The sequence below is a fragment of the Lactuca virosa genome, chromosome 5, assembly GCF_052849685.1.
Source record: "Lactuca virosa cultivar CGN04683 chromosome 5, Lactuca_virosa_CGN04683_v6, whole genome shotgun sequence".
NCBI lineage: Eukaryota > Viridiplantae > Streptophyta > Magnoliopsida > Asterales > Asteraceae > Lactuca > Lactuca virosa.
Window position 1 is genome coordinate 407,513,449 of NC_136430.1, and position 25,032 is coordinate 407,538,480.

General features: G+C 35.1%; 1 pseudogene; it reads left to right on the plus strand.

Annotated features, from left to right (window-relative positions):
• The first annotated feature begins 694 nt into the window (after window positions 1-694).
• LOC145113953 (putative importin subunit beta-4) lies at window positions 695-3,806 on the plus strand (annotated as a pseudogene).
• The last annotated feature ends 21,226 nt before the right edge of the window (window positions 3,807-25,032 follow it).

Below are 25,032 nucleotides of genomic sequence, written 5' to 3' on the forward strand. Positions count from 1 at the left end.
CAGGAAAAAAACACGTAGGGCGCTTATTATAAAATGTGTGCCGTATAAACATATTGTTTTATAATTTTTAATGAAAGATGCGTTCTTTAGTCACAAGCGGGAAAATAAAAGCCCAAAAATTAAAAAAGTCGCTTTCACTTCCCTTTTTGCCCTAAGCGTTTTTTGACACATCTTTCTTTCTCCCCACAATCGACGATACTTCTTTCCCCTCCCCACATCGACCGCCAACTATGATCCCCTCGCACTCCGACCACTGCTATGTGCTCTTTCCTGGTCGTCGACCCTCCGCCATCGCCGACCCTCCACCAATGTCGCGCCTTCTTCAGCGCCTTCCTCTGCCATCGACCTTCCTCTTTCAAAGATGTAGATATTTGTTCGGTTCAAGAGTATTGTATATGAAATTCATCATCAGAACGTGGTACATGGATATTATTCAAGGGTAACAATATAAAATATGTGGGAATTTGTTCGGTTGATGATGTTGTTTATGCGACTTGTCCTGGTTCTGGAGAGAGTTGTTGTAAAATAAAGCTTAAATTTACGGATCCTTCATCTGGGATGTTTGGTAAGACCTTTAAGTTGACTCTCCCAGAGTTGGTTGACTTCCCTGATTTCTTGGTGGAGAGAAGCTGTTATGATGCTTCCATAGAAAGGAAATGGAGTGTATGGGATAAATGCTTTGTATGGTGGAGAAATGCAGAGGGAGGTGGAAGTTGGTGAGATGGTGAAATTGTTTCAGAGGGTGATAACAGTGTTGAGTTTACCGGGATTCCATGGGAAAGATTTGTTGTTAATTATGCAGATAAAGTTGATGATGCTGAGCCTAATCGCCATAGTTCATGGGAGCTTCATCCTCATAAAGATACCATTACCATCCAATGGGAACATCCACCCTCGGCCTTCATCCTGACATCCGAAAGATAATGCTCTCTTTGCTTTCTAAGCTACACCATTAAGCTTTAGTTAGGAGGGGTAATCAGGTACCTACCTGCTAAATCTTGTTTCTTTTGATTGCACAAAGCCAATATCCGATGATCATCAAGTTAAAACAGATTTCACAGAGAATAGACTTCATAAATAGGTAAAGGTTATGCTCCTCAAATCCAAACATACATTTTCATCTAAGATACATTTTATTGATATATTTTGATTTTAGGTTTCCGGTTCCATTAAATCTGGAGATGATTGAGCTCAGGATAAACATCCATTCTTGCAGCTGCAAGAATGGATGCAAAGTTAAACAACATCTTCCATATGTTGTCCCTCTGGCGTTTTCTTCATGCAATCTTGATGATGGATCTGTTGTTGATATTGATGATTCTGATGAAGATGAAAATGTGAATTGATTTGGTGGAGTTTCATCTGATGATGAAACTCATGATGAACTAAGAGTGAGAAATATCAGTATAAGAACTGGTGTTTTAGATGAAAAGGCTGTTGCAACTCAAGCTTTTGGTTTATTTGCCTTACATACAAAGAGTGCTTATGCCTCGTATCCTTTGGATTTATAGTTTTGTAAATTTTTCTATGAACCAACTTAATTGTAGCCTGTAGTTACTTTAATAAAATTCAAGATATATGCAAGAATCATTGAGGATTCTGGTGAAGCATTCTAGTTATTTTCATGAAGATGTTCAACTTCAAGCCATCACTGGCTTAAAAGGTAAGAACCAGCATCCATAATTACATGTTGAGATTAATATTGTTATTATATACACATAAAAATACAAAATAAGAGCTATTTTTGGGACATTGCATTTTCCATTCCAAATTAAATTTAAAAAATATAGGAATGTTTTTGGGTTTATGCATTGTTTTTTCCATCTTTAATATTTGGATGGTTTGAATGACAGATATTCTGAGAGTTGCACATGCAGTATTCGAAGGTCATAGTGTAAGTATTCTCTTGTCCATTTTTTTCTTTTACAAATTATTTTTAGTTGTTTTTGGTATTATTTTTTTGTGCATGGAAGATAGTAGTTTCATTTTTTGGGATCCTTGTTCCTTTACTAAATATTTTTTCATTGGGAAAAATTGTTTTATAAATAAATCTTTTTTTTATTTAATAAAAAAATAAGGGAAGGAATGGAATTAAAAAAAAGTTATAAAAGATTGGTTTCTCTAATTTTTTGTGGTTTTTTGCAGGATGGAGCATCAAAGGCGAAAGAAATTGTTGGTGAGTAGTTGATTTATTAGTGGCAAAAACAAACCATATGACTTATGGAATCTCTATATTTTGACTATGTTCTATGATCTTTTCACAATTTCATAAAATTCAGATACAGTGATGACCATTTATATCAAGACAATGAACGAAGATGATGACAAAGAAGTTGTTGCTCAAGCTTGTACGAGTGTAGCAGACATGATCAAAGATTTTGGATATGTTACTGTCGAACCATGTATGTACATTCTTGGATTTTTCTTTATATAAGATATGTTAATGTTTTTCAATATATTTTATTAAAGAAACTAACTTCTTAAATGTTCTCATCAGATATGCCATGACTTGTAGAGTCACCTCTGGTCTTGCTTAAACTGGAATCACTTTGTCAATAAATAGAATCAGATAGTGATGTTGATGATGATGATACTAGCCATGAGGAAGTGCTTATGGATGTTGTTTCAGATCTTCTTCTTGCATTTGCTAAAGCCATGGGTCCCACTTTGCACCAATCTTTTCCACTCTTTTTGAGCCTTTAATGAAATTCGTTGTGAGCTTTTTTATATGTATCTATTTAGTATATAGACATAACGAGGGTATTTTGGTTATTTAAATTATTGTTTTGTAGAAGGAATCACGACCATCAGAAGATCGGAAAACGGTGGTTGCATGCCTTGCTGAAGTTGCTCAGGATATGGATGCTCCAACTGCTGCATTCTGTGTTAGGGAGTTATGCAAGAATGGTGATGTCACCAGTCTCAAGTATTTATTCTTAAACTTTCTTCATAAATGATGTTTAAACAATATTGTGTAATGATTTATTTTATTTCTTTCTTATGAATAAATCAGATACTTTGGTGATGTGTTAAGAGGCCTTTACCCATTATTTAGAGAATCAAAGCAGTTGCAAGAATCAGAGCAGTAAGAGATAATGCTGCTGGAGTAATTGCAAGAATGATTATGGCATATCAGGATTCCATTCCATTAAACCAGGTCCATATATATAATAAACAAAACAAATAAATGAAATTAACTTGTATTTATTTATTTAAATATTTGCAGGTACTCCCTGTTTTTGTCAAGGTTCTTCCTTTTAAATAAGACCTTGAAGAATCCCTGCCTGTTTACAGCAGTATTTGCAGTCTTGTTCTAACATCAAACCCACAGGTAGTATTTAATTGTTTATTTACGGTTTAGGCCCTGAACTATTGTTTATACCGATTTGGCCACTAAAGTTTTGTTCTATTTTAAACAGACTGCTCCTCTAGTTCCGGATCTGGTTAATGTTTTTGCACAAATGGCTTTATCACCAGTTGAAATACCATCATTTTTCACTCAGGTATGATTACTTTCATTTCAATGGAATTAACAATTCCAATCCTTTATTCATTAATATATATATATATATATATATATGATATGGTGGATGCAAGTTTTTGGTTTGACTTGGTCAACCGTCTTCAGTTTTCCCTAATGTAGGTGCATGGTTTTCTTGATCCAATTTTGACGTGTGGTATTATTTATTAGTTGATTTATTTATAAGCTTTTACATATGGTTAGTTGTGTTGATATAGTGAAGATACACAATTATGGTTCATCTCATTGGAGAGATGTGTATTCAAGTCGTGAAGAGTTGACATGAGTTGAGTTGATACATCTTCAAGTGGTGAAGTTGCAAGGCTTAAAGCTGCCATGGAGATTCTGAAAGGAGAAATAACTCACGGGTTCCTTTTAGTGTTGTATATGTTTTTCTTTTCTATAATAAATATTATGCAATATTAGCAATGTATTACATTTACTTACAATTGGAATGATTATTTGTATTTGACATATTAGTAGAATGAGTTATCTTTCTTATTTATGGTATTTTATTTTGTATTATGAGACCTTTAACGTGTTATTTAATTTGAAAATTAGTAAACTATCAAAATATATAAATTTTAAAACATTTAAACTTTATGACACATACAAATGTGTGTCGTCTTTCTTTATGACATGGGCTTTAATGATACGCAATGCAAGTCGTAAATGTGTTTCGTAAGGTTACAACATGCGAATGTGTGTCATCTTCTTTATGACAGGGTCTTCCTTGACACGCATTGTGTCGCACCCCCAAACCGGAACGACAGAAACGTTCGGGGGTGGAGGACGTCATGTACAGTATCACAACAACTGTATTATAGTAATCAAAGCAACAACAACCATTATATTAATAATATAAAGTTTACATTGTATTCGAATCACATATGATTGACTCCAAAAGTAAATAGCAAAACAAAGACTTGAAGCTACTATGCTCCGTCTTCTCGAAACCTGTGCGTGTACCTGTTGACTAGTTTCCTGAGAATACAAGTGATTTTTAGAGTGTATCAACATTTAAGTTGGTGAGTTCATAAGTATTTTATATGAAAATATATGTTCTTTTTTCTTTGAAATGATACTGTGTTCCTCCAGAAAAATCATATATTTTCCATAAAGCTAAATTGTAAACTGTTTGCTTGAAAAGTATTGACGTTTATCCCAGAAAATCCTATATTTTCCTTAAAGCTGATTTATAGTCTTAATTACACCAAGACCGAAAAGTGTAAGTATATTACCATACTTAAGTTAATGACATGTAGTTTTATTCGTTTATAAAACCGTTTGAAGATATGTGTTTTCGCGTAAAAATAAGTGTATTGTCAATTTCACGTAAAATAACGTATTGTCGTTTATCATGTGAGTTTTCATAACCGTGCTAACAAATGATTTTCCTGCCGCGACGTTCTTCAAGCGTCGAACTGTTTGATATTTGTCACCCATAACCTGTCGGTTTGGTTGTAGCTATTAGCCAGGGTGCGGGGTCATCAATCCCGTATAGATCTATACACAAGTATCACGCTCTCCGGAAGGAGACTCGGGTTATAAAACAGGACTTCCATGTATACGTTGGTAGGTACGACGAAGACAATGTCTCACAAATTTCCAACGATTTTATGTATTTTTGCAATGAAATCGTTCGTATATAAAATTGTTACCTCTTTCTTATTGTTATAAAATATAAAAATAATCGTATTTTTATATAATCGTTTCTTTGCCCTAAAAGGGTAAAATAATGTGAACATTCCCCAAACTATACCTATTATAGTTTAAAATGTATATTTCGTTGAAAATGATAACTGTTGCGTTTTAACATATTTTGCATGTAAATGTTTACTAATTTGGTAATAACGTTGTTTCGTATATTTGATGTTTTCTCATAAATAGATACGTAAAAAGTAAGAAGGCATAAACAATAGATTGTATTTTAACATAAGTTTCCTTGTGTGTTACTTGTATTCTCCCCCTAAAACATAGAAAAAGCTTGAAAAAGTATGGGGGTATGAACTCACCTCGAGTGTGGTAGCGGTTTGGATAACGAGATAGAAAACGATGAACTTCGATTTAGAATGCGACACGATAGCCGTATCCTAATGTCTAAACACATAATAATGTGTGATTATGATGATAATAATCATAAGTTGGTTGTGAAAACACATGATTTCCAAAGGAAACTTACCAAAGGCTAATATCAAACTTGAAGCAAAACCTCCTGGAGAAGTTTCATCTTGGAATGAAAGGATGTGAGTCTTATACTTGAGAGTGAATGGAAGGAATAATGTTTGCTATTTGAGAGAGAATGGACGTTCTTGTTTACTGATTATGTAAAATGAAAGTGATTTCTATTGAAGTGTCTTAAGTATGAAGTAACATGAAGAGGTTGCATTGGTAAATGAATCATATCATCTTGGGAAGCTAAATTAAGATAAGATATGAAGATATTTAAAGAGTTGACTGTCCAAGAGAAAGAGTTTACTGTCAACGTGACCGAAATCAACTCAAATCACTCACAAAAGAGTGATTTCGGTCATAATGGGCCAAAAAGAAGGGATTCCGGCCCAATAGGTTTGGGTTTTCGGCCATGATGTGCTTTGGGCCTTGTGTTTACGGTTATAGCATCTTAAAAGTAGTAGTTTTCGGACCTAGGTCATTCTAATAAGTTGATTTCATTCTTATAGTGTTCCAAGGTTCTAAAACTTGAGATCCTTTAAGTATTAAACCATAGCATGCTCATCGACATATCACTTGAACTTGTGTTGATTTCTTTGAGTCTTTATGGATTTGATGACTTCATTTTCCTTTTAAAGGTTCATTCCGACTTGGATTTCGAATGTGTATATACATATGAACTTGTATAAGCATGCTCTCTTGGTTTTCAAAGTTCCATTGCATCAAGTGTGTTTGTGAATTTACTGGTACATGGTTGAAGTTTAGACCTAGTTTTCTCTAGGATTTTTCAGGTTGTCACATTATCCCCCCGTTAAAAGAAATTTCGTCCCAAAATTTAAAGTTTAAGTGGGACTTCAAGTGTTGGGGAAAAGATGTGGGTACTTATGTTTCATTTGATCTTCTCGTTCCGAAGTGAATTCAAGTCCTCGCTTGGCATTCCACTGGACTTTCACTATTGGTGTGCGGTTTTGTTTTGCTCTCTTGATTCTCCATTTCTACGTTCTATTACTGGTTCTTTTATGTGACAACCCGAAATTTATAACTTGTGTAAACATTCAAATTTATCAGTGCTAGACTCATTTTGCTTCCAGTTATCACTGTTTGGAACCTGTTTTGAGTATTCTAACTCTAGTGAATCAAAGGAATTAGTATTTAGAAGTGTCAGTTTAAGTTCTAAACTACCTAGTCGATACCTTGAGTTTACGGTCAGGGTAACCGTAAACTCCTCCCTATATATATAATGGTTGATCATTTCAGCCATTCTTTTCATTTTTTAAGCATAGGAGCCGATTTCTCTCTCAAAAATCATAAGATTTTTGCTTTCAAATCATCAAACAAGTAAGTGATTCCTTCCTTTGGGTGTTAATCCTTCCTAAATCCTTGTTTCACTCTTGATTCATCCAAGGATTTCATCTTTTATCTAGATCATCAAAGATCCTCACGGACACTGTGACAACCCGAAACTTTGTCCATTTCCGTTACGCGAGTTTCGTTAATAAAATTTCGAATTTGTTAACTTTTCCGTCAAACTTTTTGGTTTAGAAAATAATCTAGTTATATTTAATTAAATTATTTACGAGTTAGAACCAAAAATCGCGCGGAAACCCGAATATCTCAAAAAAAAATCAAGCATTTGCGGTCTAAATGAGATTACGACCGTAAACCTGTTTACGGTCAGTGAAGAGTGGACCCCCCACAACACCCCTATAAATACGATGCCTCCACCTTCATTAGAACATTTCTGGCCAAAAACTCTCTCTTTCTCTCTCTAAGAACCTTAACCGTAAACACTCAAAACGCCTTCAAACTTCAGAAATCATCGAGAAACCACGTTTGGAGTCACTTGGGAACGACTGGAAACGATTATCTCTTCGAAATCAGCAATCATAACCATTTGTTCTTGAGTTTACGGTCCAAGCCTTCAAGAACCGTAAACTCCTCTTCGACCGTAAACACCTTTTAAGTGGTGTTTTTGACTGAAAACTCACCTTCTTCGATTCAATCAAGTCTCGGTAACATTCCTCAACCGAATTCAAGTGTACCTCTAACACGTTATCTAACGAAATCGCTAATTTAGATACATATACATATTTATTTGATAATAGGATTCCGTTAAGTGTCGCGTGCAACAACTCGAGGATCTTCATTTCAGTCAACGATTTCACAACAAGAACTGTGAGTTCATACCCCTACATTTTCCGTATTTTTAATGTTTTCAGGGGGGGAATACAAGCTAATCATAAATGTTTTCAAAACTTATGCAAATCTCATACTTTAACCCTTTTGTACTGTGTTGAGCATAAGGGACGTTTTCACAAAAAATTGCATAGTTTTCCGGACACGCTATTCACTATACATGCAAACTATAATCGGTATAGTTTGGGATTTTCTAAACATCACGAGTACAGAAACTTTCACTATTAAACATATGCACGAAGACAGAAATAGTTTACAGTTACATCACCACTTTATCATGGTTTTTCATAACTGTAATTATCATTATATACGGTATACATACGGATTTTCACTATGGTAGAACGCTACTACACTACATGTAAACTAGATTGTACGATACTGTGAGGCGCTACTTCACTACTGTACCCTTAGGTGTACAGGGATAAATCCTACCACTGTATAACCAGAGTCTCCTGGAGGGAGAGCGTGAGATTTGTGAATAGATCTATTCGGGACTGACAATCCCACATCTGGACTGCTAGCTATAGTTAGGCGGGCACGCCTGAGATGTACAAATGTCATTTAACTCGACGCCTGAAGAACGTTGGAAAGGTCTCTAGTCATATCAAGCATGGTTATACGACTCACAATATGTATAAATCACCTTTAGTTTACAACTTAACACTCTTCAACAGTTCTATTTTTACTAAATAGATCTGACACACACTACGTATTCTGGCTAAGGCTAGGGTTTTTCAAACATAACCGTTTATGCAATGGTTTCACATATAAAATACTTACGCTTCATGATTAGTTTTAGCTAGTCACATGAGGTAGTATTCTCGCATATCACTACAGTTTTCAGTAACGAACATTCATGGTTTTATACGAAATCGATAATGCTACCCTTTTCACTAAAGAAAATATCGGATTTTCATGGAAACATACAGGTATTCATGGTTTATTACAGAACTGATAACACTACGTTTTCACTAAGGAAAATATCGGATTTTTTTGAAACTATTCAAATATTTTCCGAACTCATCAACGATTTTCACTACAAACCACCGCTTATGAACTCACCAACTTTATGCTGATACTCTTTTAAACTGCTTGTATTCTCAGGAAATCAGTAGACAGGTGCCTGCTGGGTTTTTGAAGAGTTGAAGCAATAAGAGTTTAATGTTATATTCATACAAGTTATATGATGTAATTCAAACAAGTTTCAGAATTGATGTAAACATTAATACTTAAGTATTCACTGTAATGGTTGTGTTGCTATGATTGCTGTTATTCATTGGTTGTGATGCTATACATGACGTCCTCCACCCCGGAACGTTTCCGCCATCGGTTTTGGGGTGTGACAAACACGGTTGTGTTTTGGACCGAAAACACCTTTTTTGCCTTCAAAAACCTTAAGTATCATCTTCCCCTTCATGAATCGAGTTAAAATCCTTCATTTTGGACTTAAGATCATCACTCTTTGTTTGAACAAAAGAGTTTACGGTCCTATGAATCTTCATAGACCGTAAACCCTTATAAAGGGTGTTCTTATAGCCTTTACCCTTCCTAAGGCTAAGCATGGTCCCTAGAATCCGATGCCTTTGAATGAAGCCCTTGAAAACCATCATCTGCACAAGATTGATGAGTTTACGGTTGAATCTCCTTAGACCGTGAACTCTATGACCCTAAGGTCATTGGACCGTAAACACTAAGACCATAAACACTAAGACCGTAAACACCTAAGATCGTGAACACTAAGACCGTAAACACCTAAGACCGTGAACACTTGGACCGTGAACTCAAATGCTCATACCTCTTTGACCGTAAACTCTATAGGGTGGCCATATACCCTAGTTATGCAATCATATGTGATTGTATCCCATAAATCTTAGAGTTTCCTAGCCAATAAGGGTGTTACCCTTCTTATTTAGTCGTTTATACACTAAATTCATACACATACATGTCTATATGTGTCTATTAGGATCACTGTGTGCTCAAGGTTACACCTGACACTCTGCAATCCTCTTCCAACCACACGTCAGAACCAATCACTAGAGGTGAGTTCATACCCCTACATTTTCCATGTTTTTAATGTTTTCAGGGGGGGGGGGGAATACTAGCCAAACTCAAAGTATTTTATTAAGTTTTAAACTTATAAATACAATCCAACGATTTCTATGTTTAATAACATATTCAGATATTTTATCCCTTTTTAATATGTTGAGCATAAGGGAAACTTTTATATTGGAAATCTAATTTCATAGCTCTCAGAAAGCTTTTTACAAAGCATTTTCATATCAATTCTATTAAACTATAATGGGTATAGTTTGGGATAACCCTCTAGGCAGTTTTCACCAAATCAGATTTCATGAATAAATATGTATAAACTATGGCAGATTTAGTTTATGTTATATATTTTCTCAGGAGTATAAAGTACTATTATTCAAGGTTAATTATTGTTTTATACTGTTTCTCGCTAGTAAACTAGATTATACAGAATTGTGAGGCTCTACTTCAATACTGTACCCTTAGGTGTACAGGGCTAAATCCTATCTAAGTATAATCAGAGTCTCCTAGAGGGAGAGCGTGAGATTTGTGAATAGATCTATTCGAGACTGACAATCCCACACCTGAACTGCTAGCTACAGTTAGGCAGGCATGCCTGAGGTGAACAAATGTCATTTAGCTTAACGCCTGAAGAACGTTATAAAGGTCTCTAGGTCATATCAAGTATGGTTATACGACTCGCAAATAAGTAGAAACTAACTTTGGTTTACGGATTCTACTCTTCATTTGTTTTATTTTGAGTAATAAAAATACTTTCATATATATACTGATAGTAATCAAGGATCTCTAAACTTGCATCTCTACCTCTAGGATGAAGAATCTGTTTTTAGGGAAAATATGGGATTTTCCCAAGATAATACCGGCATTTCTAAAACTGATGGTTTATTTTCTACTAATAGACACTCTTTCAAAACCGCTTTTCATAAGAAAATATAGGATTTTCTTGAGGAACACTTTTCAACAGGATTCAAAGAAACATTTTCCACCAAAAACTAAATGCTTATGAACTCACCAGCTTTATGCTGATATTCTTTTAAACTGCTTGTATTCTCAGGGAATCAGTAGATAGGTACCTTCCGAGCATGGTGAAGAAGTCGGAGAAAATAAGATTTTGTCTTTATACTTTCCTTATACTTTCAATGTATTCGAATCAGAATTAAAATCGATGTAAACTTATTAAATTTTCATGTATGCAATGTTTGGTTGTGTTTACTATGATTGCTATTATACATTGGTTGTGATGCTAAACATGACGTCCTCCACCCCGGAATGTTTCCGCTATCCTGGTTTCGGGGTGTGACATTTTACGAAGTGTAAACTCTTATTTACCTCGACTTCATCGAGTAGAATTACCATAGTCTCGTCGGCTGGATATTGTTTCAGATTGGGCGTGGAAGATGGGGCGTATGTTACCGAGTTCCTGTGGTAGTTGGGGTTTATAGTTCAATGGGCCGATCCCGCAATGTCTCTAGTTGCTCACGGATTCGAATGGTTTTCGCTGTTACTTCTTTTATGATCTCTGGGTCGGTGAGGGTGTTTTTGGTCACTTGGCCCCTTTGCCTGTTGGGAGTTCCTAACTTCATTACAACCTAATGGTGATCTGCGCGTGTGTCCGTATAATTTTTCATTCGGGTTGGTATTGGTGTCGGGGGTAGGTATTGTTTGTAAGAGGGCTCAATCAGTGATAGGTGAGCGTCCCATGCTTTGCCAAAGTCTACCACACAGACATGAAACATAACTTCTAATGTTTGAATGTTTCACTCGCTCTGACTGTTCGTCAACATCTTGATTATAGGCACTCATTGTAACGTTAATAACAGCCCAAAAGAAAATTAATATATATGTAGAAACAATACTTATATATAGTAAAATAGATACTTTTGGGTAAAAAGTATACATATTTATATGAGTTGGAAATACTTATATACGATAAAACAAGTACTTTTAGTATGAAAATTACTTTCAATTCAAACCCTATAAACATGTGAACTCACCATATTTATGTTAAAGTTTTTAAAATAACATGTATTCTAATGGAACTAAAAGTCATACATGTATCATCTTTTGGTAAAACTGTCACACCGTCGACCGATCTTGGAAACACTAGGATGTGCAACGTTGTGATGGATCACAATTATTGATCATACATTGAACAATACAAATGTTTAACATAAATGGTGAATGTATTATTACTGAAAAGAGAGTACAACGATATTCCAAGTTGCAATAATTTGATGCCTTAAACAGTAGGCTATTAAAAAAACTACATCATTTGTTTGTAAATGATTGCGATTTGATGACTAGACTTCCAGTAGTCCAAGCTTCCATCTCTTGATTTCCTAGGAATACATGTGATTTTAAAAACATAAACATGATGTTGGTGAGTTCACAGGTTTGTAGCATTTGTTCTGAAAGTACTTTTATACCAAAAGTATGTTTACTAAATAGGTACTTTTATACCAAAAGTATGTCTATGGAAAAAGTACTTTTGTATGAAAGTATGTTTTACTAAGAGTGTACTTTTTATACCAAAAGTTTATTCACCGAGAGTATACTTTTATACCAAAACTAAGTTACTAACAGTGTATTTTTTATACAAAAAGTACGTGTACTGAGAGTGTAATTTTATACCAAAAGTATGTTTACTGAGAGTGTACTTATAAGAGAGTTCTTTTTTTACTGAAAGAGTGTTCGATATGAATGTAATTTCTTGACTGAAAGTATGTTTGTTATGAATGTATTTTCTCAACCAAAAGTGTGTTTGGCACATATATATCTTCTAGACCGATATTTTTTTACTATATATAAGTATTATTTTAATTTATATACTTGTTTACTAAAGGCGTGAATATCAGTGTTGCAATGAGTTCCTCATAATTGATCTATTAACAAGTTGGTGCCCTCACATCGCTTCATCAAACGTTGTTATAGTTTAGACAGTTATGACTCGTGACATGCAAAAACGTAGGTTTATTAACAACAAAATTTCATGTGCTTCATATATTTACAAGTATTTGTATTAGTTATAAAATATACTAAAACTTAATCTATCGTTCAAAGTATGTGTTTATGCTACATACAGTCCTATTTCAACCAATATGATTGTTTTGGTTACATATAGTCCTATTTCAACTCAATTCCATACGTGTGTTAAGGCTGTGTATGGATACTATTTCAATTTTATACGAGTGTTCTTGTTATGTATGAGTAGTATTTCAGTTCTATACGAGTGTTCTGGCTATGTATGAATACTATTTCAATTCTATATGAGTGTTCTGGCTACATATAAATACTACTTCAATAATATACGAGTGTTTTGGCTCCGTATGAATACTATTCTATCTATATATGAGTATTCAGGCTACATATATTTAAATTTCCTACGAGTTTTATGGCTACATATGAATATTATTTCAATTATATATGAGTGTTCTGGTATGTATGAATAATAATACAATTCCATACGAGTGTTTTGGCTACGTATGAATACTATTTCAATACAATACGAGTGTTTTTAGAGTGTGCTAGGTGTTTATCAGCCTTATTTTTATAGATATGTAATGTCTCAATTTTTCAACCCAGATTTTTCATTTTTATTTCTTCAATATATCTAAGTATAATTATATTATTCGGAAACATGTTGTGAATGTGTCACACCCCTAAACCGAAACGGCGGAAACATTCGGGGGTGGAGGACGTCATGTATAGTATCACAACAATTGCATCATAGTAATCAAAGTAAACACAACCATTACATTGAATAAGTAAAATATTTACATCTGTTTGATACATAGTTTGTATACAACAAAATTATAGCAAAATATAAAAGACGTGACTCTATACGCCCGTCTTCTCAAAAGCCTGCGGAAGTACCTGTCTACTGATTTCCTGAGAAAACAAGCGGTTTTGAAAAAGAGTATCAGCATTAAAGTTGGTGAGTTCATAAGCATGTTTTTGTAATGAAAACATGTTATTGAATCAGTGAAATTGTTTGTATGTTTCCAAGAAAATCCAATATTTTCTAATATATGTACTTGTTACAGTGTTCCATAAAGTATTAGTCCGTATGCCTGGTTACTGCCAGATGTATTGTACAATGTTGTTTTGAATGAAAACCCTTCTATATGAGAACCCTGGCTATCATCAGTATGTATGGAATATTCCTGTTTGAAAACTCTGGTTACCACCAGTATGTATAGTAGTTTCATTAATTAATTAAAATAAAACCATGTATGTTATCCCCTGGTATCCTCCAGTATAATGTATAGTAGTTCTATTAGTTAAAATAAAACTAATGAAGAATGAAATCCCGTAAACAAAGGTTTAGTTTATACTGTTGTGAGTTCGTATAACCATGCTTGATATGACCTAGTGACCTGTACGATGTTCTTCAGGTGTCGGATGTTATGACATTTGTCACCCTAGGCATGCCTGCCTAACTGTAGCGAGCAGTTCAGGTGTGGGATTGTAAGTCCCGAATAGATTTATTCATAAATCTCATGCTCTCCCTCCATGAGACTCTACTTATACTATGATAGGATTTAACCCGCACCCCGAAGGGTACAATTGAAGTGATGTCTCACAATCCTGTATTAACTGGTTTACGTGTAATGTAATGTTCACTTGTACTTGGATGTATACGTATGTATATTTGTGGAGTAAAATAATTATACTTAAATAATTATTTAGTATGGTACTCTCGTATTCAGAAAGTAGCAATGTATACCATAAACTATATATGTCATAGTTTATATGATTGTTAATGTAAAATCCTGAGATGATAAAACTGTGTATTGAAATTCCAACTATACCTATTATAGTTTGCATGTGTGTTAAGTACTCGGTTGTATCAATTGCATATGCTCAACATGTTACAAAAGGGATAAGGTATCTAAACATTTTGTAAAATGTGGTAATCTTTTGGTTGTATCAATTGCATAAGTTTTCATTCTGTTTGAAATTTTGTGTATAAAGTTCACGAAAACTATTTGTGATTGGTTTGTATTCTCCCCTGAAAACGTTAAAATAGTAAAAACGTAGGGGTATGAACTCACTGTTAGTTGCGTGTAAGTGTTAGACAACAAGGCTGTAAATTAGGACCCTCGAGTTGTTGCACGCGAAGTTAACAGAATCCTAATAATAATTTAACACATATCGTAATTAAATTAGTGAATCCATTAGTTAAAGTGTTAGAAAAACACTTGCTTAAGGTTAAGGAATGTTACCGAGACTCGATCGAAGTGGGAAAAGTGGGTTTGCAGCCAAGATTCATGATGTAGGGCTGATTGCGACCGTGAAGGGATTACGGCCGTGAATTGTTCTCGGCCGTGAACGGTTCTTATCATTTGAAGGATTTACGGTCTTTAAAGGGTTCACGGTCTGTTCTTGGGGAAATATGAAGATTTGAAGGGTTTACGGCCGTGAACTCAAGAACGAGGGGTGTTTGATTTGATGAAAGGATGAACGTTAGATGCTCCAAAACACGTTCAAAAGAGGATTGAGTGAAAGATGAAGAGAAATATTTGAGTTTTCGGTTGATGTTTTTAGAGAGAGAGAGAGAGAGAGAGAGTGGGTTTTCGACCAGAAAAGTATAAATGAGGGTAGGAACACACACACACACACACACACACACACACACATATATATATATATATATAGGCTGGGTTCATGGTCGGTGATGGGGTCCACCCAACCGTGCACGGTTCACGGTCGTGAACGGTTTACGGCCATGAACACGAGTGCGGCCGTGAACACCGGGTTGCTCGAGAATTGGCTGATTTTCGAAGAAAGCTTGATTTTCTTGCACAATTTTAGACCCGACACTTATATAAATTCAATTTATATTATCTAAGTTATTTTCAACCCTTACAAGTTTGACAAAAAGAATAAAATTTAAAATTTTATTTAATGGGATTTGACTTTCGTTGACTGAAAAAGGCTCGGGTTGTCACGTCATCCCCCCGATAGAGGGAATTTTGTCCCGAAATTCTAAAACGAATACAATTATGGACTAGGAAAAAGATGTGGATACTTCTGTTTCATCTGGTCTTCGCGCTCCCAAGTGAATTTAGGTCCCCGCTTAGCATTCCAGCGAACCTTCACTATCGGGATGCGACTTTGTTTCGTTCGTTTTACTTCCCTATCCATAACTTCGGCTGGCTCTTCCACGAAGTTAAGACTCTCATTGACCTTGATTTCATCGAGTGGAATTACAAGAGTCTCGTCGGATAGACACTTTTTGAGGTTTGACACGTGGAAGACAGAATGTACGTTGCTAAGTTCTTGGGGTAAACGGAGTTTGTAAGCTATGGGGCCGATCCTGGCGAGGATCTCGAAAGACCCAATGTATCTCGGATTTAGTTTTCCACGCTTTCCGAAGCGTATCATGCATTTCCAGGGTGAGACCTTTAACAGGACACGGTCACTAACTTGGAACTCCAAAGGTTTTCGTCTTTTGTCGGCATAGCGCTTTTGTCTATCTCTTGAAGCCTTTAGTCGTTTCAGGATTTGTACGATCTTTTCTGTGGTTTCTCGGATGATTTCTGGGCCAGTGAGAGTGTTATCAGGGACTTGACCTTTGACTAGATCTGTGTCGCCCACCTCAGCCCAACACAGAGGAGATCTGCACTTACGGCCATAGAGGGCTTCGAAAGGAGCAGCCTTGATACTAGTGTGATAGTTTTTGTTGTAAGAGAACTCGACCAATGGCAAATGGGTATCCCACGACTTACCAAAGTCGATAACGCACACTCTCAACATGTCTTCTAGGGTTTGAATGGTTCTCTCACTCTGCCCGTCGGTCTGTGGGTGGTAAGCTATGGTCATATCCAACTTAGTTCCAAGAGCCTTCTGTAAAGACTGCCAAAATCTCGAGGTGGATCTGCTATCTCGATCAGAGATAATAGACACAGACACACCATACAGTCGAACTATCTCTTGGATGTAGATTCGGGCCAGTCTCTCCATTTTGTATGTTTATTTGATTGGCAGGAAGTAGGCAGACTTAGTCAATCTGTCGACGATTACCCAGATAGTGTCATGGCCACTCGGGGTCTTGGGCAGTTTGGTAATGAAGTCCATTGTGATCCGTTCCCACTTCCACTCAGGTATTTCTGGCTGTTGAAGTAGACCTAAGGGATTTTGATACTCCACCTTCACCTTGGCGCAAGTCAGGCACTTGCCCACGAATGTAGCAATTTCGGCTTTCATGTTTGGCCACCAATATAGCTTTTTGAGATCCAGATACATCTTATCTGAACCTGGGTGAACGGAATATCGAGTTTTGTGGGCTTCATTCATGACCACATCTTTGTACCCACCGAACCTTGGTGTCCAGATCCGGTTCATGAAATAACGAACCCCGTCACCCTTGATTTGTAAGTTCTTTTCCATTCCCTTCAAGGCTTCATCCACCATGTTCTATGGTTTCAAGGCTTCCAGCTGAGCCTCTCTGATTTGTGCGGATAGATGGGAATGGATGGTCATTGTAAGTTCTTTTCCATTCCCTTCTAGGCTTCATGCACCATGAAATAATGTAATGTTCACTTGTACTTGGATCTATACGTATGTATATTTGTGGAGTAAAATAATTATACTTAAATAATTATTTAGTATGGTACTCTTGTATTCAGAAAGCAGCAATGTATACCATAAACTATATATGTCATAGTTTATATGATTGTTAATGTAAAATCCTGAGATGATAAAACTGTGTATTGAAATTCCAACTATACCTATTATAGTTTGCATGTGTGTTAAGTACTCGGTTCGTGTATTGTTCTGAAAACTATGCAATTATAGTTGTGAGTTGAAAAATTCCCTTATGCTCAGCATGTTACAAAAGGGATAAGGTATCTAAACATTTTGTAAAATGTGGTAATCTTTTGGTTGTATCAATTGCATAAGTTTTAATCCTGTTTGAAATTTAGTGTATAAAGTTCACAAAAACTATTTGTGATTGGCTTGTATTCCCCCATGAAAACGTTAAAATAGTAAAAGCGTAGGGGTATGAACTCACTGTTAGTTGCGTGTAAGTGCCGGACAACAAGGCTGGAAATGAGGACCCTTGAGTTGTTGGACGCAAAGTTAACAGAATCCTAATAATAATTTAACACATATCGTAATTAAATTAGTGAATCCATTAGTTAAAGTGTTAGAAAAATACTTGGTTTTGGTTAAGGAATGTTACAGAGACTCGATAGAAGTGGGAAAAGTGGGTTTGCAGCCAAGATTCACGATGTAGCCGATTGCGACCGTGAAGGGATTACGGCCGTGAATTGTTCTCGGCCGTGAACGGTTCTTATCCTTTGAAGGATTTACGGTCTTTGAAGGGTTCACAGTCTGTTCTTGGTGTTCTTGGTGAAATATGAAGATTTGAAGGGTTTACGACCGTGAACTCAAGAACGAGGGTCTTCTCATAAATCGATGATGTACTTGAAACGCGTTTATAAACAACTGGGTAAGCTCGAAGCTTTGTGAGTTCCCCAAATACCATATCCTACAATACATATAAATTTCATACACATAAAGGCTCACGGCCATTCACCGATTCACTAATAATACATATAATGGCCTTCAGCAAAAAGCTGGTCCCCCTTTTTGCCTACAACATAATGTTGGTCAGCTACTTGGCCTTTAGCATAATGCTAGTCCACGATCGAGTCTATTTGCCTTCAAACCGAGGCTGGGCCGCCCTCAACTCCCCACGTAATATATCAACATACACACACATACACACAAACATATATATATATATATATATATATATACTCCAGTATGTATCATCTATATGTTAGGATATAGTTGCCATGTAGTATGCAATTAGGCTAGTTATGTTAGTTTCCTGTAGTTTTGTATTGTTACATGTTATATATATATATATATATATATATATATATATATATATATATATATATATATATATATATATATATATATATATATATATATAACATGTAACAATACAAAACTACAGGAAACTAACATAACTAGCCTAATTGCATACTACATGACAACTATATCCTAACATATAGATGATACATACTGGAGTATATAATATAGTGTGAAAAATCACCTGGACAATTATTTAGATCATTGACAACTATCTGGGTGCTCAAACTTGCGATCCAGCTGGCAGGTAATATGCCTAACAAGTATTAACCTATGATACTATAATTTATTAATCTTTATGACAATCTTGTAATGAAAGTTATATCTTTCATAAATCCCAATGAATACTGAGAGTTCTATCGAATAAGAATCAGCCAGGCGGGACAGTTGGGAGGCAGGACCATTTCGGCATATAGCATTTCTAAAATCCAACAACCAAGCTAAGATGACCATTCTAAACACTTCTCCCATAAGTAGATCATTTAGTATTTTGATTGAAATTTCTAATAAATCTTATATATGCATTCATAACAATGACTATGAATATAAATATAAGTTACAATGAAAGCGATATAAGTATAGCTTAACTTACACAAATTTTCTTGAAAAAAGTCTGGAAATTTCATTGGTAGAACTCCGACTTGAGAGATCCTACTAGTCGAGCCCAGATACCTAGAGCTTTGCTAAAATATTATGAAATCCCAAAGAAATACCTCAAAAACTGGGCTTAGAAGTTGAGAGGGAGTTAAGAAATGGTGTGAAGATGAATGAGGCAATAAGGGAATTTATAGTGAAAAATCGAGGAACGTACGCCAAGCCCTGGCTCTGGTCAACCTCCCTCCTCACACACATGGAAGTTGTAGACCGATTCAACGTGCCCCCTTCTAGAAGCATGCACCGTGCAAAACATAGATTTTGTAAATTCCATAACTTCTTCATATGAGCTCTATTTTCGAAATTCTTTATACCTGCGCATAGCTATCGACGAGATCTACAACTTTCATTTAGATTCCATCGGCTAATTCTTGTTTTATTTCTAAATCTACACTTTTAACAGACTTAGATTGTTAAAGTTCATATAAAAATCATAACTCTTTCATACGACATTCGTTCTCGACTGTCCTTATATCAACGAAATCCTATTCACGAGATCTTCAACTCTCATTGTTTCGGCTAATAATCAACAATTCTGAATTTTTATTTCTGTGTCGCATACTGTTGCACTGAAACTTCTAAAAATCATAATTTCCTCATACGCAGTTAGATTTAGACATTCTCTATATACATGCTATCACTTTTACAAATACTATGACTTTCATGTAGATTACTTAGGTTAGTAAGAAACGTATGTCTGATCCATATTTTATGATGCACTTTGCCATATAAGGTTGAACACAAGCTCGGAAGCGTAAATGTATGATTTTTTTTCAGTTTATATCAGAGTTAATTCCCAAAAGGGAACCAATCTGATACTTGTTACTTTTACCAGTTGACAAGAACAATTACGGATTCTATTAACTGATTAACTAGAATGATAAAACCATAGCTAGGTGATCAGACTAACAAGAATTAAAAACCAAACATTCATTAAGTTCAAAACGTAAAAATCTAGATAGAAACACAAAATAAAAATCAGATCTGAAAACTAATCACATGAAAAGTACTAATCTATGCAGAACTAAAAACTAAAGTTTAGCCAGAAATGGCTAAAAACAAAACTAAACTAGATAAAAGAAACATTTACTGATAAATCTACATAAACTAAATGTGTGAGATGATTCGTAGCCTTCAGGTCTCCAGAAGTCGCTGAAAGGTATCAGAAATCGTCTTTAGAAAGGTATTTTGTCGTCTGGAACCATCCCCTCTTCACATTTGATTATGAGGGTTGTATTTATACTCAAGGTGGAAGGTTCCGGAACAAGAATCTGGTAACATGTGATCGCAGGTAGACCCTATGCGATCACATGTTTTCTTAAAAACATGTATCGGGCCGATTTAATGATTTACATTGTTGTTTTGGGCTTTTTTGGACAACATGCGATCGCAGGTACAGGTATATGTGATTGCAAGTTTTAACTTTTTTACTTCAGATGACTTCCAGAAGACTTATTTTGACCGTAGGAAGCTTCGTGGCAAACATGTGATCGCAGGACAAACATGCGATCACACCTACGATCGCATTTTTGGGCTATCTAATCGCAGATTTTGCCTTTTTCACAAACGTGAAAGTCGTCCCAAAATATATCTAGTTTTCAGAATATTTTGAATCTCGTCAATTGGAGTTACAGTTCATGTGATATGTAACAAGGGGTCAAAGCTGCCAGCAACATCCTTTAGCTTTAGATTGCAGAATCTATCTTCGTGTGATCAATTCGATCAAATGTTTCTTGACCAAAACATCTTCCAAGAATTCGCCAATATCCTCCTTCTGTTCCAACTCCATTTAGGCTCCAAATATGCATGCAGCTGCTCCCAAAGTACTGCTTCACTCGAACTTTCTGAAATTGACACAAAAATGCTAGCAGTACGAGAATTCTAGAAAAAGACATGAGCTGAACATTATTTAAACAAATGACATGCTAATGTACAAATATGATACTAAATGATAATGAAAACTACCCTAAAAGATGCATAAAATGTCATCTAACAAATCTCCCAAGCTTAAATCTTACTTGCCCTCAAGTTAGAAAAAGATAAAACATTATAAACAAATGGAAAGATGTATATGACCTAAAAAGAATTTAGAATAAAATAAAGAAAACTAAAAACTTAAAATAAAATACTTCAACTCTTTTTTTTGTTCACATGATCAGATTTCACAACGAGGAAGCTCCAATGAAATCACTACCTAGACAATAGTCTCGATACTTTATTGCAAATTCATAATTCATATTTAATAAGTCAACCCAAGCTTGAGAAAATAATTTTTACGCCGAATTAAATTTTTAAAAATAGTGTATTTTTAAAATAACTTCACGAGAATTCATTTATAAAAACTTAACATGACTAATCCCTCCTTTTTTTCTGAACTCGTCTAGTAAACTAGGTAAGCTCCATTATGGACAGAAAATCCAAGCTTACCCCTATGATTCCACTATCGAGGGATCTATCTCATTATGCCACACATCTTCTTTGTCTTGATCAACTCTTCAGATTTAACTTGGCTTGCTTCTTGATTTCGACTTGAACTTGACTTCGATTTGACTTTGAGTTTCAGATTTCTTCAAGTTGCTTGATGTACCATATCTAACAAATATATAGACCAGGCGCAGATTTTACTTTGAGGCCCACCATATCTTCAATACTTGAAAAATGATAATAAATTGTGGGTATAACAAGAGTTCCCTCCCAAGCTCAAAAGGTGCAGAAACTATAGGTTTCATTACTTCAAGGAATGATAAGGGTTATCCAATCTAGGTTCTTTTTAAGGCATTCAGGGAAATTATTTCTAAAACACTGTTCATTTTTCCATCCCACACTTTCATTGTAAAAATTATCTGACTCATATGTTGGTTCATATCGAAAACATTTAAAGCACTTGAAAAAATAATTTTTACAATTGATTGTAATGAAACTGTTATTTTCGGTAACTATCACACTTCATCTTACAAGAGCTATCGAATGTAAAAAGATATCCTCATCTTATGTGAAATTTATTTATTTTTTCATTTTTTTAAATTTAAATGTAGAAAAAAATCTAAAAATACCTAGAAATAAAAATCTTTTTGGGTTTTTTCTTTTATGAATGCAAAAAAGAGAAAGGAAAATATTTTTTGAATTTTCGAAGTTTTTTATATATAAATCCTAAAAATAAAATGCAAAAAGAAAAATAAAATTTCAAAAATTTAACCTAAAGACTAAAAAATTAAATTTTTTAAGAAACAATGCAAATGTTTACACTAACCCCCTCTCCAAGATTAAAATGATGCATTGTCCTCAATGCTCATAGAGAAATGAACAACTCAATAAAGCATATAAAAACAAAAAGGTGCAGCTAGGAATAAATGTACCTGATAAGTTTGTAGAAATATGATTTTGACGAAGATGTGACGAAAATTTTGAACTTCAGCAACCCTTTTGATCCTCTGATTTCCCTAAGCTTACTTGGAACTGCGATCATCTCTTTATTGAAATCATAAAAAACTAAAAATTAATCATCGGGTTGACTCCCGGAAAGCCGCCTATTTTTAAAGTCGTTGGCTCAACTTTGCCCAACCAGATTAGCTAACAGGTGTGGTTGGGACTTCTCTTAAGCTCAACTCTCTTCCTGGTCACTCCAGATCCCTTCAAATATCGCAAGATGGGTGTATCTGAAACTTGTTCAGCAAACTAGAAAGACTCAACATTGTCTTTAGATAAGCTTTTGTAACACCCCATTATTTTCTTCTAGTAAATCAATCCAATTCAATCAAAAGTCAGACTCATTTCTGCTATCTGTTTACTGTGTTTAAGGCCAGTTTGAGAGTCTCTAAGCCTAGTACACTTAAGGATTGAGTGTTATGAAGTATTAGCTCGAGATCAGAAGGCTGCTTCCGAACCAGAAAGCCAAACACATGAGGTTCACGGCCGTAAACCCTGTTCACGGCCGTGAACACTCTTCTAGCCGTGAACCACCCTCCATATATAAGAGATCGCTTCATTTTTACTTCATTTCTCCAAACTCCAGCCGTGAACTATCCATTCTCTCTCAAGTATCATCAAGTGAAGGCTCACTTTTCACTCCAAAACGTAAGCATCTCATCCCTATTCTTGTTCATACTTTGTTCTAGCCTTGATTCATCATATTTCATCATCTTTCATCATCATCTTCAAGATCTTCAAGGGATTACGGCCGTAAACCCTTCATAAGGGCTGTAAACCCTTCATAGGATCTTGGGCGGTAAACCCTCCCAAAGCCATGAACTCCTAAAAGTTTGGCGTGAACTCCTTGTGATCAATCACATGTGATTCTAACACTCCATTGAGAGTGTTTCCTAGTTCCTAAGGTTGTTTCCCTTACATGTAAGTTGTCTTAAAAACTAATTATATACCTATATGTATCAATATATGTCATTTAGGACTCATTTGTGCCTCGTGACTTCATTCGTGGAACTTCTCATCTTTACTCGAATCTTTAATTGAATCACCCACATAAGGTGAGTTCATACCCCTATAATCTCCCTTTTAAATGATTTTTAGGGGGGAATACAAGTTGAACACAATCTAATTGTGTTAATAAATACTTGTGATATCAATCACATAAAAGATTTCCTTATGCTTTGAATCTTTACTTTTACAATAAAGGATTATCCAATACTTACATAATGACTTAAAGTCATGTGAACTCTTTTCAAAATCACATAAACTCTTTTAAGATAAACTCTTTAAAATGTATTTATAACTCTTTTAGTTTATAATTATCAAAATCATGTTCATATATGTATAAGTATATAAATAAGACTTAAAAGGGCTTAGGACTAATAAGTTATCTTATTTCCTTTTCCTTGTCTGGATGTGGATTTAAGGTGGGTTTATTTGTCCGAAGACCGTTTCCTTCTTAATTATATACATTATACATATGAGAATATAAAAGGTTACTTCAGTCGGTATCATTACCTTTGAATCATGCTGAGCAAACGGGTATTTTCAGGATAGATCATGCTAATCAGATAGAACATATAAATTATAATAGTTATAATTTATGAACAAACGAGAAATATATTTTCTAGATAAGTATACGAGGTCTAAACTACTTTGTCAAGAAAAGGATATAAATCGATCTTTACTCAATCTAAAATGTGGTGGTACGTATTCAGGACATAGCAATACTTGCTATGTTACATTCTTGTAACCAGAGTCTCCTGGAGGTAGTGCGGGCATTGTGTGTATAGATCTATATGGGATTGACAATCCCACATCCTAACTGCTAGCTACAGTCCGGCAGACAAGCCATTGGGTGACAAATGTCACATATTCAGTTTCGACACCAGTAGGTCGTCCTGTTCATTCTAGCCCAGCATGGTTACAACTTTATTACATTTTAACCCTAATTAACCAGGTTAATATTAGGGTAGTTATTCACCAGTAGTTTATTCTTTTTAAGAAATACTACTGTAGTAGTCACTTTCCACAATCAAAACGGAACAGTTTTATGGAGATTTAAAACTACTTATCAGAACGGTTTTATGGGGATTTAAAACTACTTATACGAACGGTTTTATGGAGAT